The following is a 14,408-nucleotide window of genomic DNA, read 5'->3' on the forward strand; positions in this document are numbered from 1 at the left end:
ATTCCCTGCTGGAAAATCTATGAGAGCAAGGGCCATATCTACCTTATTGTCCATGATGTCTGCAGTACCTAAAAAGTACATGGAATGATGCTTAATATTTTTTTAATGAATGTAAAGGAGAATTCATCTGACAATTGCAGTAGACCCAAGTATATAGTAGTAGCTAGGCTCACAGCAATATCTTTGTAGTCCTGTCTCTGTTATCCATTCCTCCACCTCCACTTCACTCTAACATGTGGTTTAATTAAGAATCTCATGACCTACCTTTGGCAGATGCTGCAAGTTGACTCACACAATTCTTTTTTCCACCCATTTTCCTTTCCTTTGCTTTCTCTATTACTCAGGATAGGCAAAGGTATGCTGTGATAACAACCCCGAATTTTAATGACTTTTTTTAAAAAGAGCTTTATTTCCTATCTATGCACATCCACTAGAAGGCCAGGCAACTCTCCCGCACAGTTGTCTCCCATACTAGGGCTCAGTGATAGAGGTTGCTTCAGTTTGGCAGCATCCTCATAGTAAGCTTCGTTTCTGTGCTTGCTGTGGTGTGGAAGGGAGCATAGAGACCCACACAATGGATCCTGAATGCTTTGGCTTGAAAATGACACATGTTACATATGCCATGTTGGGAAAAACTACCCACATGACCACACTTAACTTCATGGAGTAAGGAAGTGTTCCTTGAAGTACAGGAGAACTGCATAATAGTAGATATTAGTAATAGCTACAACATCTTCTTCTGCCCTCAAGCCTGGAAAGCTAAACGCTAATTTGTTAGCCTCTCTTGCAGTTAGAGGTAGCCATGTAATAGGAAGGAAAATTTTTCTTTACCAGTTCACTTTCAAATATTCTCAGGGAAGGCCTCTGTCTAACCTGACATAAGTCAATTGCCCAGCCCTGGAACAATGACTTCAGTTTTCCTTCAGTTGTTCAATTGAATCAGTTGCAATATCATTTCACCTTCAAGTATCAAAAAAAAAAAACCATCACCAGCTTAAACAAATGTAGGAGTGAACCACTGAAATGCTTTCTTGGCATACTAGAGCTACCAATTCAACTCTAGCAGTTGCCTCTATCTGTAGTTCTTGACATGCAAGGCAAATAAGCCTCTAAATTCATTTAAGCCAATTCTTCTGTGGGGAAAGTTGAGATGATTTAAGTCCAGAATTTACTGTAATAGTGCCAATCTGTTGAGATAACCAGTCTGAAATGGGGGGAAAAAAAGAGAGGAAAAAAACCCATAAAGAGAAGCAAAGACTAATGACAGAGAGAAAAAAAGAGAGAGAAAGAGAACTGAGAGCTTTCAAGCTCAGGGTTCCAAATAATGTTGTATAGCACATCACACCTTTCAAAACACTTTCCTAGCTATTGTCTGATTTCAAGCAATAATTCTAATGAGACAAGCAATGCAGATACCATTGGCAGAGTACATCGGAGGCTGGAAACATGAGGGCTAGGATCAGATTTCTCACCCATTCATTGTTTAGGTTTAAGCATGTCTGTAAAATAAAGGACTTGAAGTAATCTGGTATGGTAAATATGAATTCAGCCTTTGACCTTCAAATAGTGTCAAATATTTAAATATTTAATCCATTCATTGGCTGTATAACTTCTGGTAATTTAATCAGTTCACCTGATTTCCATCATTTCATCTAAAAAATTGAGATAACAACATGATCTTCATTTCATTGTTGTGACAAGTAAATAAAATAATAAAGTAAGGCATCTAGCACAATGCTTGATCCATAGCAGATCCACGACAAACACTGTTCCTCTGCTACTCCATTTTTCTTCTCCCAAGGTTTCCTGTACCATGAAATTACATTCTCACTTTACAAATGAGTTTACTGAGTCACCAGTGGTTAAGGACTTGCTCAGATCAATCTAGCTAGCCAAGGTCTAAAATAAGATCCAGTTCTGAAATGGGATCAGAATCTATATTTCTAGCCTAATAGTCTCGGTGCTATTTCCATGATGCCAAAATTCCCACATTCTCTTCAATTCATCTGGCATTTATTAGGCATATTCTATGCAAAAGCATCATCCCTTAAGGTACCACACTCCTTTCATTGTCATAGTGTGCCTACAGGCCCGAGATGTTATAGTATTATATAGTTCGGGACTTTAAAGAGATCTTAGTGGTCATTTACTTTAACTTTCTACTGAAAACTGGAATTCCCTTTACAGCATCCCTGATGTGTGGCCAGCTTCTCTTAGGCTATTCCAATACAGACACCATTGATAATGAAAATGCTGTGGCTCTAGTGATTAGCTCTTTTTAGTTGCTAGTGTGAGAAATTTAACTCAAACTACTCTTGCTATTAAAATATCTGTTCATATACTGACTTCTTGATTTAAACCAGTCTTCAGGCATTTCTCAGTCAAAGGGCTTGACCACTGCCATCCACATCCGATCCCTACTCTGTCTGTTTCTCCATCCCATCCCTGAACCAGTCACAATATCACAGGGGTGCAATATTCTGATGTCTCAAGTCCAAGACTCATAGCTAATCCTGTTGTCAGGAGTAGGGTCAGCACCACTCAACCCTAAGGACTGTGGATGGGCAAGGGGCACCTCCCAGGACAATCAGGATAATATCACCAAGAAGGGAAAATGAAAATTGAACAAGCAAAAACAGTGCATTCCACTACGATGCTATCTTTTTCCATATTCTGCACCAGCAAAGGAAGTTAAAAACTTCTTTTCTAAAACCCTGAAGGTTAAAATAAAGCCAACAGTTGAAACATGCCCTGCATTGTACTATATCTGTCAGGAATTCTCTTGAATGCAAGTAAAAATATCCAAGAAATGCTGCCTTAAGCAATAGAAGATTCATGTTTCTTCTAGAGAAAGTAGGCAGTTTGGGACCCCCATTCAGTGACCTAAGTGTCAAGGCTCTGAGTTGGTGATTCTGGTATTCTCTTAATATTTTCTCATGGCAGCAAGATGGCCACACCACCTCTAAGTAGCATATCCCCAAAGGTAAGAAGCATGAGGCAGTGGTAGTGGAGGGCAATTAATGTACTTATTTCTGACCTAGAAAAGAAAGCTCTTTTCCAGAAACTTTCAGAAAAGTTCTCTTTACTTCCCATTGGCTGGAACTGGGTCACATGGCTACATTCAGCAGCAAGGGGTACTGGGATCCACCTCTCCAGACTTTGTAACAGGAAGCTGACAAAGGGGAAGGGATGAGTAGGTCCTGGCTTTGGGTATCAACATTGTCTACCATAAGTATGTTAGCAAATGTATCTTTGATCCCTTTTCCTTTCACTCATCCAAATAAGGCAATTTTTCCTATTCTATGTAAGGAGAATTGGTCTTGACTTAATCACCTCACCACCTTCATAATATTCCAAAAGTGTAATTAGACCTTGTCAAAATAATAATTGAATGGTAAACTCTACAAAAAAAGAAAAATCAAATGTTATATTTGTAGGCCACTGAAACTAGCATAGTGCCTGGCAGATCACTGACATTCAATAACATTTTGAACTAAACCAAAATGCCTTGCCCAGAAATAATAATTTTCCCCAATATAAATCAAAGATCAAAAACTATTTGATTTTACAGTGCTTTTGCTTTTAGTTGTAACTGGTGTTCATCCATACATAGAAAACCATTTCATTGGAGTATTGTATGCTGATTTGCTGGTTATTTCTCTGCTCATGATAAAATGATTTGTAAGCAGAGCAAACTTCAGTAGCCACATGCTCTAACCCAGTGGTTCCCAAACTTTCTATGAAAATTCTATGTCAGAATTACCCAGGAAGCTTTTAAATACAAATTTCAACTCATTTCAGTCCCAGAATTTCTGATTCTTTGGGTCCCAGATGGGGTCTTGGTAACTGAATTTTTTTAAAGCTTCGAATTTCAGCTGAGCTTGGAACTACTAGTTAAACCAACCAAAGCAATTAGCTCACAAACATTAAATGTGTCTATTTTCATTCACATTTTGCAGCCTTTTAGAAAACTTGTCAAAGGTTTCCCCACTACCCAACGATCACTTTGGTAACTACTAAGAAGCCTCAAACAGTTGAAACCTCTCTAAAAGATAAGGAGCATCTTACCAATGGGGTCTTCTTGAAAAGGCAATTTTAGTGCCTGCCACGTAGACAGTAGAATTTGCCAATTCTGTGGCTTCCAGAAATCAGCCCAAAGACAATTCATAAACCAAAGTTATCAACTGCTTCTGCTTCCCCAGAGGGAATTCCTTATTCCCACTCTCTATAGACAGAAAATCCACATAAAAGATGGACCCTAAAACATCATCTTGCCTATATCTGATGCTCAGTCAGACATGGGAAAGTTCCTCGTTGTTCTTTTCCACTTAGATTTTTATGTTTTGACCAATTTCCCTAGCTCAGTGGTCTGCAAAGTCTTTGAGACAATTTGTCCCTCCCACCTCCCCCCTGCCCAATCTTAAATTGTAAGCCTAGTGACCCCAGATACCAAAGCAAGCCCAGAAGCACAATCTCATTCATTTATTCAGCCAACAAAAGAAATGGTCTGCTTCCAGGTATATTATTTTTTCCATCTGCCCAATAAACATAGTGATGTATATCAGAATAAACAAATGTTCCTTATTACAATGTATAACCCACTGGCATTAAGACATACCATTTCCTGTCCATTGGAATTAGGTTGTTTCAGTCAAAGCAGAACTGGATCTCTATAACATCTATCTCACTGAAAAGTCAACGTGTGACTCTCGTTATGAAATGCATCAATAATCTACAAAGAGGAGATTTTACCAAGCAAGACAGGCAAATCTCCAGGTTAACAGGGAATAGCCACTGTTTTAGGCCTTTGTTGCTTCTTGAAGGGGGAACAAGAAGCAAATTGGTTTCAACACAGAATAAATGGCACAGAGGACGCCTGCCTTGGGGAGAAGCAGATTGCCAATAAGGAGGTAATTTCTAGCTCTTGGCTGCTCTGTTCACTTTTGCTTCCCTCCCACTTTGAGTTAACTGGCACATTGAAAGAATAATAATTCAGCAGCACAATATGGCTAATGAAATCTGACACACATACATATCAGCCTCAGAGCAAGGAGGCAATCTCCCTACTGTATTTAATATTCCTCATATCTGCCTAGGTATGTTAGGCTTGCCTTTGGTCTACTTGTTGAAAGAATAAGAAATGTACAGGTAAGTGAATATAATGATTAGGGTTCATGGTCTGTGAAGGAAAACAGGCTAATATGTTATGGTTTGAAAAACCTGGGAAGGTAGGGGCAGGAGGTGAGGACTTAATAACACTTTCTAAATATGTAAAAAGCTACCATGTGATATATCCTGAGTACTGAGCACAAGGAAATAAGCTAAATTATAACAAGAGGTGTGATAATTAGATATTGGGGAAAATATTGTAATATTAATTGTTGCTAGTTATTAAGCGCAGTTGCAATTATCTGAGAAAATAGGCTCAGAGACTTGCCCAAGGTCTGACAGGTAAGTCTATGATAAAGTCAGGATTTGAACCTGAGTCTGACTGACTCCAATATACAGACCTTGTACATTGTTTCTCCATGGAGAAATAGTAAAAAATGACTTCAGCTTATTCTTTCACCCTCATTAGTGAAACTAACATTTATGACTTTATTTTAGGCCCTACCTTCTCCCAGTCAGAATGGTCATGGCTTTGTCACTATTTGTAACAAAACCTTAAGCTAGAATAACTAGGTGTGTTGTAGCCAGGCAATGAAAAATGGAGTGGATTGTGAAAAATATTTGCCACCCGTCCCTGGAATCTACCTCCCTTTTGGAAGAGTAAGCATCCTTGCTCTGGTGACATTAAATTTGACATTAAGTGATTTATGTTGCCCTCCTCTTGCAGGAAGTTTGTACACTTCTACTCTGTTGAACCCAAGAACGTCAACATGACTTTCGTGGGCCAGTGAAATGTAGGCAGAAGTGATGCATGTCAATTCCAAGTAAGAACTTTTAGAGCCAGTTCATGTTTGCCATGTCTTATTTCCCTTGGCAAGGGGCTGTCAAAAACCCAAATAGGACTTCCCTATCAGCAAGAGTAGAAGAATGATGACAACAATGAGTAGAATCACAGCCAACTTGCGACAGACATTCAAAATGATTGCATGAAGTAAACCTTTGTTGTAATCAGTAAGATTTCAGGGTTGTTTGTTACTGAAGCAAACAATAACCTGACTAATGCTGGGCACAATGGCTCACGCCTGTAATCCCAGCACTTTGGGAGGCCAAGGCAGGCGGATCATGAGGTCAGGAGATTGAGACCATCCTAGCTAACACAGTGAAACCCCGTCTCTACTAAAGATACAAAAAAATTAGCCGGGCATGGTGGCGGGCACCTGAAGTCCCAGCTGCTGGGGAGGCTGAGGCAGGAGAATGGCGTGAACTCGGGAGGAGGAGCTTGCAGTGAGCCGAGATCGTGCCACTGCACTCCAGCCTGGGTGACAGAGCAAGACTCCATCAAAAAGAAGGAAGGAAGGAAGGAAGGAAGGAAGGAAGGAAGGAAGGAAGGAAGGAAGGAAAGAGAGAGAGAGAAGGAAAGAAAGAAAGAAACGAAACGAAACGAAACCCTGATTTCTGCATTTCAAGATTTCCTAAGGAGTGTCCAAAAACCAGGATGTATGGGGTTAATACAGGATGGGTTGCCATCCTGACTTCTTCATCCAAACCCCTTCATCCAAATTACTTCACACAAATACCCCTGTCGATCCCTTAATTTGAGGGTCAGGAAGGAAAAATATAATTTTTTAATCTACATTCAGGATATTTCCACAGGTTCTATAAAAAATATATAAAAACAAAAATTAAAATTTAAAAAAACACTGGCAGAACATTGCCCAGAATTGGACATAGTGGTTAAAAACAATCCCTTTGTAATCAATCAGACATGGATTCTAATCTACCAGTTACCAGATGTGACATTTGGGGCATATTAGTTCCTGTATCTTCAAACTATAGTTTGCTTATTGGTAAAACAAAGACAGTAACAGTATTATGGAGATTATGGCCTCAGAGGGGATTGTGGGGATAAAATGAAGCAAAGTACATAAAAGCATTGCCCCATGCCTGCCATGTGATAAAAGCACACAAAAATGATACTTTTATGAACAAAGGCACTGTAGGGGATAAAAGGATAAATCACAGTCTAACAGGATGACAAAATGCAATCATAAATAACAATAAGGTAATATGTTATACATGCTTTAAGAGTGCTACCAATAAAGTGCTATAGGAAAACAGAGGAGAAAAAGAAAACAAATATAATTGGAAAAGGAGAAGAGAGGAATGAAAAGACTTCATAAAGAAGGTAGCATTTGAATTGGGCCACTTATACTATTCAAACTCCTTTAAATATGGATCCATAATCTATAAATGTTTCCTAGATTTAGCTACAAGAAAAAGTTTCTCTCTTCTGAAAATTCACAGTCTTTCTCTTTGATAGTGAACTTGTCATGCTTTTTTTTTTTTTGATATTGAATATTAGAAAGATACAGACAAATACAATGTTTAATTTAGGGAATTATCTCAGCCTTTGTTCTACCTTTCTTCCTTATGGCTTCTGATTTTCTCTTGATCATTCTTTACTGCCCTGCGTAAACTTTATATCTGTATTTTTATCATAAGCTGCCTCAAGTCCATTCTTGCTTATTGGTAGAGTATATGCTGTAAATAAATAAAATATATTTGTATCTTCCTTCTGGTATTTCTTAAGTCTATTATTTTGGCACCTCATTCAAAGATAGAAAAAGAGATTATTCATTCTTCTGTGGCTTCTACAGAACTTGACAGAACAAGTAATAAAATTGGCCAAGCTAGGGTGGTACCCTACACTGTGGTGTCAGTAATTAAAGTACAGATTCTAAGTGCTGGTTTTCAGGTTAGATTCAATTAGCAGCATTTCTCACTTTAACAAGAAAGAAAACATAACCTAAAGACAAGGTCGCTGTTACTCAGCTGAACAGCAGTTTTAAAGTGAATGATAGTTTTTAGGTTGGGGAAGATACCAGTAAGACTACCTTTGTTCTCTAGAAGAAAAGCAAATTTTTTTCAATTCAAACCAGTGAAATGATCTCATGTATTTCAACCACAAAACAACCCTTTAAATAAGACAAAACTCCAGCTTTCTTTTCTACAGAAAAAGTAAGAGAAAAATCAAGGTCTTCTATAATAGAATACTGTGTTTAAAAGTAAGTTAGAATTCAAATTCAAATGTTTTGCATTAGCATATACTGAACAAATACAATTTTCAGAATTCTTCTGAGGGGCATAATTAAATTGATTTTACATCATCTAAATAAAGTAAGGCTGTACCATATAGATACTAAAACCATTAGCATTTTTGTCAGTTGATAGAAAGCAACTCATGTGAAAACTTATATTATCAGCAAAACAAGACACCAACAGATTTATTTGTACGAATTGGCCATTTGAAGCTCTGAATTATTAATTTTGTTGTAGTCATTGATGTAATGCCCTTTCATAAAACCAAAAGGAAATGTCTGAGAGGCATTTTAAAACTAAGCCAGCCTGCTAATCATATCCATCAATAATTGTTACCAGGGTGGCAAAATAATACATTGTTGTCAAAATTAAACTGTCATTCAGAACAAATAGTATAGAATTAACAGAGAATGCATTCTATTCAACTACAAAACAACTTTTTAAGTAAGATAAAACTCCAACTCTCTTTTCTGTAGAAAAGCAAGAGAAAAATCATGAAAACATTTAACAACATAAAACATGTTGTTAAAACACAACATAAAACATGTTTTAACAACATGTAGCTGCACTTCTCAGAAATTATTGTAGTAAATAGCACATCCTTCTCACATAACATAAGATTTGCTGTGATATAATACCATGTCCATTTCATAGTTTACTTTCATAAGGGTTGTTTACATAGAAAGATTATAAAATAAAGGGGAAAATCACAAATATTCCTATCTTCCTAAAATGATAGCCACTGTCAATCTTTAGTTTACCATCCTGGACTATCTATCCATCTATATGTAAGTATATATATTCTATAAATGTGATATGTACCATTGTATACACTATTTAAATGATTTTTGATTAAAAGTATCTTATGAATCTATTTTATGTGGCTACATCATCATTTTCCATTATTACATGGATTCCATTTTTTTAATTTAACATATTTAATAAATCTATTACTGGGGATTTTGGACAGTTTGCTGACTGCTATAAATAGTCTAGTAAAATTATCTTTACATAATTGCTTCCTTCTGATAATTTTCTCTAAGTCGAATGTTCTGTGTAAAAGAGAAAGCACCTTCTTAAGGCTTTTGATACATAGTTCCCAATGGTATGAGATTATTCACATTCCCTCATGCTCTCCAGTTCTAGATATCAGTACTCCTTTTAGATTCTTGCCTCTTACAATACGTATGTTTTAATTTCTGAGTAAGTCTTCCTCAATCTCTAAGCATTCAGGTGAGCCTTAGAGGGAAATTCAACCAAGGATGCTCTCCAACTCAGTGGCTTGTTGTATAATCCGAATCATGCATGTTTTTTCAAGGGGGAAAGTGAACAGTACCGATCTAAATCCTTCATTATGAGCTTATTAACATGGCATTACTACAAATTTGTTTGACCTATTTCTGGAATATCTTACTGCAGAGCACATCACCTGCAGTTTGAATAAACTAGCAGTCAAACTTCAGTTCTTTCAGACCCCTGGGGTAAATTTCTGCTTCACTTAACTAAATGATACCCAGGTATCTGTAATTTACTTAATGGTATCTTGATGGTCAGACAGTTGCAGCACTCTCCATCATAAAGTGCTTAAAAGGAAGAATTTTATTCACTCTTAAGATTCTAAAGAGAAGAACTTAACCTTTATGCCTAAGTATTTCCGACATTATAAATTAAAAGGAAACCGATTGCAATTATAAATGAACATCGTGAAACATAAATTGTGAATGTCAGGGCTGAATATCATTTAAATCAACCATGAATATTTCTACACTTCTAACAGTCTGTGTGAACTAAAACCTTTCTTTTCACATGATTAGAGGTTATCAGGCTAACGTGTTTGCCTTGATTCTGTAATTCTACAACAAAAAGCCCCTCTAGGGTTTTGTGATAAAGCAAATGGGAAATGGGAGGCATGCCCTTTAAATACCAACTCCTAATTGCAAAAATGTGAATATGTAAATCCAATTACATACATTTAAGGATTAGGTATTAATTGGATGTGCCTTGATATAAATTGCACAGTCAATTATTTTATTAGAAGTGATCCTCTCTTTCCATTTTGGCATTTGGTAATAACTGACAAAATATCATAGGTTCTCCCTTGCTCTGCGATTTGCCAGGATGACATTACAGCTCGCACAGATTAAATATCTTTGTTCTGAACTCTAGAGCCATCAGGATATGTGCTAATGCTTTACTTGAAAGGAATAAAAAAAAAAAAAAAAGTGGTCGTGTTAATATGACTCCTTAACCACTGGGCATTTAAATAGACTCAGGACCACATATCCTGACTGGCTGACAGGAAGTGAGAAATGGTCAGATGGCAGGAGGCAGAGTTTGTTCAGACACAATTTATAGAATGTTACCTGAGGACTTGGACCTCTTCTCTTCTGCTTCACTGATATCACAGAAGAATATGAGACCCCTTGGAATTCTACATTCTCTTCTTCCTGTGCATAGCACTTTGTTTCTACCAACTTATTTCCAATTGAACATAATGTCCTCTACCTACAGGCAAGGTGTAAGATGCAAAAATGGTACAGGCATGAGAGAAGATGCAAAAATGAGCAAGAATATCTCAGATTTGACAGAATCTTGATTTTAATTCTGGCTCTGAAAATGATTATCTGTGTGACTCAGAAAGTTACTTCACCCTCCTAGCCTCATGTCTTAGTCTGTGAAATCAGAAAACAACCACATCACACAATGGGATGACTGAATGAGATGGTTAATGTAAAATGATTCAGGTATGTACAGAAAGGTGTGCTAGCCATACTCTAGCTTTATTACCCTCAGGAGCTTCTGATCTGAGAGGTGGGTTGCTACAAGAAGGAACTACGAGATAAGCCATATTCATAAGTAAGCATGATTGCACATGTAACACAAATTATACTCAGATATCCAAAGACAATAGAGATTTTTTACTTTCTCTGACTGAATTGATGACTCCCACAAGTCTCCCACCCATCTGGATAACATGAAAAAAGAAAACCAATAAACTTGATAATTTAAAGTGTAGGGATCTCTTCAGGTTGAATTTGTCTGTTTAGATGACTTGTTCTCTTTCAAGCAAATGCTTCAATATTAGGTACCCTTCTCCTCCCCTGAATAATACAGGGTGTGGGGCTCATGTGTCTTCAGGGAGGCAGATAAGAGGTGGTAGCCTCAGATTTTTCCCATGTCCTTCAGATCACTGCTAGTCTCTATTTCAGAGTGTTGGTCTACCCTGCCTCCTGGATCACTGAGACATAATTAGACCCTTCTGACCATCTGGGCATTGTAGTGGCACCTACTCACCTTTAGAGTCCTTGTTCATATCGTTTTCCCCTAGCCATGAAACATCCCCATCTATAGCCTTTTTGTTCCAACTCTAGGTCTCTGCTGTTTCAGCAAGCATTTCTTGCTGAAACAAGAAACTCTCTAAGTGGGGTGTGTGAGCTTTTTGTTCCCTTGCATGTTTTTCACAAGCTGCAGGGATCCAGGAGCCTCAGCTCAGGCTCATCTACCTAGCCCATCCGCCTGCCAGCAGTGTTCTGCCACCTCCAAGGCATGTTGAACATGGCCAGTAACGGGCTTCCCCGAAGCAGGGAAGTGTGCCAGTAGCTCATTCCCACTGCATAAATCCCTTTTGGATGTCTCTAGCCTCCCTACCAGGCCCCTTACACCTAAGGGTTCCAACCTGACAAAGACAAATCAAGAACTATATCTGACCTCACTGCCCCATCCCTAATGTCTTTGCACTTCTTCCAAGACCAGGATGAAATAAGCTAGCTTTTCTTCTATCATCCTGTCTGGTAGGACCTTTTTAATATCATATTCCCCTTTTCCCCAAGATGCAATTTTCCTTTCCCTTCCTTGGGAACTTAATAATGGATGAGGTAAGAAGAGAGAAACTGATTTATCAATGAGGGAATTTAAATCAGAAGTATTTAGGAAATAGTTTAGTTACTGCATTAGATATATATATATATATCTAATGCAATATACATATATATGAGATGGTATATCAGTATAATATAATGTAAAGTGTGGTAAATGCTGTATGAGAAATGGAGATTCAGGGTTCAGAAAGCAGTGACAATTGTATACATACTGCAAACTCTGCAAACACAGTATCATAGGTAAACAGACATATAGAGACCATATCTATCCAGCTTTGAAGAAAACAAGTCTTATTTGGAAAGTTCTGAGTTCCAGATACTCATTTCCTACATTCCTAAATTCAAATGTGTCCTGGCCCAGATCCACTTCTGGATAGGTGGTTGTGAGCAATTTTACTTTATTCCAAACTGCTTCCACCTCTGGTCACAGTCTCCATTCCCTACAGTTGTCCTGCAACTCCAGCTCAGGAGAAAGTAGCTTTTGTCTGCAAACTCAGTTTCTGCAGTAGATGACAACCAAGAATCCCAACTACAGAAGCTAACAGCTTTTCCTTCTGTCCATAGAAGCCTCAATCCTGTTCCTTTTCCTGTTTAAGCCAGCTGTCCTCTACCTCCAACAGATGCCTGTATGCCCTTTTACTCACTCTGTCTACAATTAGATAAGAAGTTTATATTATTACCTGAAAAGGCAACCGACAATAGATACAATATTTTACCATTCATTCAATAAATATTTATTGAGAGCCTACTTCGTGCTAGGCAATATTTTAAGCAGTGAGAATATAATGGTGAGCAATGTCCTAACTCTCATGGAGTTTACTTTCTAGTGAATAGGTAGGTAGGTAGGTAGGTAGGTAGGTAGGTAGGTAGATGGATAGATAGATAGATAGATAGATACCAGTGAAAAGTGCCTTGAAGAAAAATAAATGTTAAGGAGAAAGAGAGTGACAGTATCAGGGTGGAGGTGTTATTTTGTTTTGGACATTGTGATCATGGAAGACCTTTCCGATAAGAGACATTAAGCAAAGAACTGAAAAAAGTAAATGAATAAGTTTTGTGGTCCAGATGCAAAGTCAGGGCAGGATATATCTATCTGGGAGTCATTAATGGTATTTAGTGCCTAAAAGTAGATGAGATTATCAAAGCAGTAAGAAGCAGTGAGAAGTAGAGATCAGAATCCTATGCCCAAGGACATTCCAATTTATAGATATCCAAAATAGGAGGAGAAATTAGCAGAGGACACTGAGAAATGGTGTCCAGTAAGGTATGAATGAGCTAGTCTCAGTATAAAAAAAGATAGCATTAAGGCAATAATCAGCCATTTTTTTTCTATTATGGATATTTTAATATGCCTGGGTTCTAACAACACAAAGATGAATTAGACAATGTTGTTGCTCTCTAAGAGAGTACCACTCAATATTCATAGTAGTCAGTGTTCTAAAACAATGCCCAGTAATTCTTCCTAATATGCACACCCTGTGTAATCCCCTCTCATTGAAAGTGGACTGGACTTAGTGACTTGTTTCTAATAATGAAGAGAATATGGAAAAAGTGATGGAATGTCACTTCTGAGATTAAGTTGTAAAAGGCTGAGACTTCCACCAAGCTGACAATCTCTCTCCAGCTGTTCTTACATACTTTCCTTAATGAAAAGAGCCACTTAGCAAGGGACCAACTGTGACTTCCAGCCAACCAGCCAGTGAGGAACTGAGGCCTTCAGTCCAACAGTCCTCAAGTAAACTGAATTCTGCCAACAACTATGTGAGAGAAGTTAAAAACAGATTCTTCCCCTGTTGAGCCTTCACATGAGACCACAGAACCTGGGTAAACACCTTGATTACAGCCATATGAGAGAGACTACGAAGTCAAAGACCCAATTAAGCTGTGACCAGATTCATGATTCACAGAAACAATGAGATTTTAAAAGTGTTGCTGTTTTAAGCAATGACATTTTGGCCAATTTAGCACACAGCAATAAATAATGAATACATTAAGGAAAATACAAGAACAGAAATCAGGACAGTGCAAAGCAGCATTGATAGACGCTCACTTCCCCATCCCTATTTCAGGCACCTGAAGCTCTATGATAACAGTCATAATCACCTTTGTGTGAATTATACTGTCATTGAGTCAACTTTTCTCTGGTATAATTGTAATTTAGGTCTTATCGCAAATTGAAGAATGAAAACACTGGCTGAACAAGCCAGAATAAAAACTTTCGGATAAAAAGAGACTTCCCTGGCACCTTTGAATTAACTCTGCAGGAAATAGTCAAAGGATCTGGCTGTAGTTTATACACTTTAAATCATCTCATTTGTTTTG

The sequence above is a fragment of the Trachypithecus francoisi genome, unplaced genomic scaffold, assembly GCF_009764315.1.
Source record: "Trachypithecus francoisi isolate TF-2019V2 unplaced genomic scaffold, Tfra_2.0 Lachesis_group9, whole genome shotgun sequence".
In the NCBI taxonomy this organism is placed as follows: Eukaryota; Metazoa; Chordata; class Mammalia; order Primates; family Cercopithecidae; genus Trachypithecus; species Trachypithecus francoisi.